Source organism: Salvia hispanica, unplaced genomic scaffold (genome assembly GCF_023119035.1).
Source record: "Salvia hispanica cultivar TCC Black 2014 unplaced genomic scaffold, UniMelb_Shisp_WGS_1.0 HiC_scaffold_1379, whole genome shotgun sequence".
Taxonomy (NCBI): Eukaryota; Viridiplantae; Streptophyta; class Magnoliopsida; order Lamiales; family Lamiaceae; genus Salvia; species Salvia hispanica.
Window position 1 is genome coordinate 2,912 of NW_025951670.1, and position 4,760 is coordinate 7,671.

General features: G+C 36.8%; 1 pseudogene; it reads right to left on the minus strand.

The window, feature by feature from the left end:
* Positions 1-2,293: 2,293 nt before the first annotated feature.
* Positions 2,294-3,074, minus strand: LOC125198346 (annotated as a pseudogene).
* Between the last annotated feature and the right edge of the window lie 1,686 nt (positions 3,075-4,760).

Sequence of the window (4,760 nt, forward strand, 5' to 3'; positions counted from 1 at the left end):
AATAGTATAATATAAGATTTACCGGATTATTATTAGATTATATTTTTATTAGTTGTTGCAATTTTAATTATTAGTCTTCTATTTTTATTTTATGTATTTGATAGCATATTTTATTTGAATATATTAATGTCCGTATAGTATTTAATTAACTAATAAAATAATTAGTTTCATACTATATGTACCGTTAGTAATTAAACTATATACGTAATAAAATTGGGTTCCGTAGGAAAAAAGGGACGGCTCTTATATAAATAATAGATTATTTTTTTCCAATATATTGAATAATATAATATTAATATGGGCCAGCCCATTTAATAACTAAATCAAATATTAATAAGATTAGATTAGGTTAATTCACATTTTCATCAAATATTAATAAGATTAGATTAGGTTAATTCACATTTTCATCTTCTCCGAGCCGCTTTCTGCTCTCTGTAAGTTTTTTTTCTCTGTATTTTAATTTCTCATTCTTATCTTCTTCTATCCTTCTCTTCTCCTATTTTGATAAATATGAATTGATTTGGACTTGGATGTAATTACTCAAACTATAATTACTCAAACTATGAAAAGTGTTTTTGGTATACTTTTAGTGCAAACCTAAAGATATGTATTTTTTCTTCAAAAACCTATAATGGGATTGGTTTTGCAGTACTGTTGGAGAGATTATCCTACTGCATTTTAGGTTTTACAGTACTGTTGGAGATGCTCTTAGATCATCAATCCCTAAATGTCAATACGATCAACGAAAAATGTCAATAAAGCCATAGGATTAATTCCAAAAAATATCAATGGGGTATTAATGTCAATTAACTACATGTTTAGTTATAACTAACTTTTAAAAGAAATCCCAAAACTTTAAATTCATATAACATATAGTATCAAATTAAAGATAATTTCATAAGGATTCCAACGATATCCTACATGCATATGTTCGACGTCAAAATTTTCGAATTTTTTTAATTTTTTCATACAACAGAACACATCTTATATAAAATATGTCGATATAATACATGTACAATGTCAATATAAGCAATGAGTTAACATTCTTAAAGCATTGTGTTGACATTCTCAAAGCATTGTGTTATATTTTTGAAACACTATATGGACATTTTCATCCAAAACCCTAATTTGGAGTTTTTTTTTTTTTTTGTCTTTTTTGATTTTATTAATAAAACGAAAAATTACACGTGGCAAATTGTAGACCACACGTTTTCTAAAATCTTATAGCCTTAAATTAGTTGTAGTTAGCAATTAAATGATGAGTTAGCAATTGATCACTCCGCTTTCCTATATACTTTTCAAAAATTTACACTTTTAATTCAGATTTTTAAATCTTAATACTTATACAAACACTGAGTGTTATATTGTTAACTCAATACTTAATTACTAACTATAATTAAATAATAGCCATTAGATATTCAAATCAAGGGCCTAGATCATCAGCCCCGGAATGTCAATATGATCAACAAAAAACGTCAATAAGGGTATTAAGGTCAATTTATAAAAAATTAGTTGTAACTAACTTTTGAAAAACACTTTCAATGCATAAATAATTATTAATGTTAGCTCATCATATTCATTCAAAATGTTTGATAAATAATTATTAATGTTACTCATCATATTCATTCAAAATGTTTGATGAAACTAGCAATATAGTATTCGATATATGATACTACTATCCTATTTTGTAATTGATGCTTTTTTTTTAGGAGTAATTTTAAAATTAGATTTTTAAAGGTTAAATACAGAGAAAATAAGTTTGTTGTAGATGAAATTGCAACTCAATTTTACAAGAAGATCCATAAAGAAAACTTGTTTTTGCTAATTTTTCGCAATTACTAAGATTGAAAACTGAGACATTTTTGTATAATAAAGTGATGGGATAAAATTGTACTGTATTTTTTTTTCCATGATTATACATTGCGTTATATTTTTATGCTTACCAAAATTTAAAGCAGAAGACAGAACAGAAAGGAGTTTCCCCTATTTATTTAGAATAAAAAAAAAATAGAAGGCATATTAGATTTTGTAAACTTTGAATCAGTGTTTCAACCCATTCCAGAAGATATGTACGAAGACTCCCCAACATTGCTGTAATCGTATTTTTCATCTGGATTCTGATAGTTTAACTAATAGCATGCTCATGCTATAATTCATGGCCCCAACAAAACACTAGTAAAAATTTCTCCATTTTTTTAAATTTTTTATTTATTTGAGATGGTGAGATTCACTTGCACCAAAAGAATGCACAACAATGGGAAAAAAAAGTCGAAGAAATAATCATAAAAAACCCTCAAATTGCCAAATCATCACCTTGGTCTTGACGGTGATTCCCCCCCCCACCGGCGATGATGACAGCGGTGGCCATATCCAAGAACTCCGTGATCCACCCCCCCCTTCGAACGCGGCGACTCCCCCGCGGCGCCGGAATCCCTAATCGGAGTCTTGAAATACAAATCCCAATGTAATTCGAGTTATCCGTGACGTGGGTTTCCCCTCCGCCGTCCAATGGGAGCTTTGCACCCTCCTCCTTGAACAGCTCCGCAGCCTCACCAGGTTGTAATTCCAGCAGAACTGCACCACCTCGAGGGGAGGGGGGCCCCGAGCCACCTAGCCCCGTTAAATTTAGAGTCGTCGACGACGACGACGAACCGGCGGCGGCGGCCTCGACCATTTCCGCGGAGGAGGCCCCGCCGCGGCCCTTGACGAGGTCGGGGGGGGGGGTCGCCCTCGCGGCGCCGTCGATGGCGAGGTCGATGTGGGGGGGGGGTCGAGGGTGGGGAGGGGGGTGCCGAGGGAGAGGGCCTGCTCCTGGGGGTTGGGGGACGCCCACGATGTCGGAGAGGGCGCCGGATTGAGGAGGGGGCCGAGCTTGTCGACGACGAAGGCGGCGGTGGGCCGGTGCCGAGGCCCGGACCATGCCGCTCTTCACGTACCCACGGCCTTGTCGGCGGCGAGCTTTTTCAGGTCGTCTTGGGTGAGGACGGGGCGGAGGCTTTGATTGAGAATTTGGGGCGGAGGTGGACGCGGCGGCGGAGGGACGCGGGGGGAGGAGGGAAGGTGGTGGCGGCCATGGTTGGTTTTGGTGGGGATTGGAGATTGGGGATGTGTGAACAACTCTGTTTTGATGTGGTCTGGGTTGGTGAAGGTGAGGGTGGGTGGGGTGAAGGGTAGGTATCGGCCTTTGCGGCGAGGAAAGACTATCTAATCTAACCTTATCTTTATTTAATAATAAAACATCAAAAAAGAGATTTTTTTTTTTTTAATTATTGTTCTCATTTACAAATTACAAATTACAAACGATATTACTACTCGTTAATTTCTAAAACATTTTTAAATTTATAAAATATACTCCTTATGCTTTTGAACTATTTTTTCATTTTTGTTTTTTTTTTTTGGTTGATCGCATGTTTTCCGAATTCATTTACGCCGAATTAATGAAATCGGTTGCAGATTAAAAAAAAAATCTCTCACTGAAGTGGGGGGTTTGAACCCTGCATCATTCATACTCATACGCTAACTACGTTACAACCCGTCATTTTTTTTTCATTTTTGTTATCCAAGATATTTCATTTTTTAGAATAACTTTATTCTCTTCTACTTTCCTTTATTTTTTTCTTTTTCTATTTTACTTTATTCTTTCATATTTTATTTTCTCTTTAATAACTTTATTTTCTCTTTAATAACTTAATAAGGAAGGAAGCAGTATTACGTTTTTGGAATTGCAAAATCAGGGAGATTTAACGGCCTGAGACTTGAGGACAGGTCAATAGAGGACATGATGGGCACCTTGAGTACTGAAAAATAGAAATGCAACAACAAAAATAGCAGAAACTTATAACTACTAGTACTATATAAATTACAGTCGATCATTAATGTGTTCAGATATTCATAGAGAGCACCAAATCTGTGGGAATTTCAAATATTGAGTTTCCTATCTCATCCAGCAACTAACCAAATCCCAGTTAGGTACTAACCCAGAACTTGAAACTGGCCTAAATAGATTAGAAACTATAACATGATCTGCTAGACTCATCTGCCTAAACGAATTACATGCCAACACTTTGGTAACAATAGAAATTTATTCCATACATATTCTAATTTCTACACATGTTGGCAAAGATCTTCTGGTAGGAGAGTATTTTCTTTGAAGCTCTTGGTCAACCAGATTGCAGTTTCTCTTGGAGACACTTTTTCCCGGGCCCAATGGCCCTAACAACACCCCAAGTTCCTCAATTCTCGCCTCTTGAAATAACCGCACTGAACTCGAGCAAGCCTTCCAGTGCTTCTGCTCGTTGCCGGTAAGAGGACATGTCAATTCTGCGGGGCCGTTGATCTGAGGATGTTCGGCTAGAGGCACCAGCTGTGGGATTTTGATCTGAAGACTCACTTCCATCTTGCCTATCCTTGTGTACTGTAGAGCAAACTCCTTGCCAGTTATTGAAGCTCAATCCATCCGATTTATCTGGGAACTCAATGGTATATCTATCTTTCATAATAGAACGGTCACCTTGTGGGGATCTGGAGGAACCCTGTGCGGAGGTTAATGAGCTTCTACGGATAGGGAAGGACTCCCCATAGGACCGAAAGGAAGTTCAAACATTTTATCGATTCGAGGGAATTGACAGAAACATCCGGAGACTTGATGCTGTCAATGTTTCCAAGAGGTCCAAGACTGGGCATGTGACGATATTTATGGGCGGAGTCTTTTTGTGGCAATGGAAGAGAGGCTCTACGAGTAGTTGAAAATTCTTAACCCT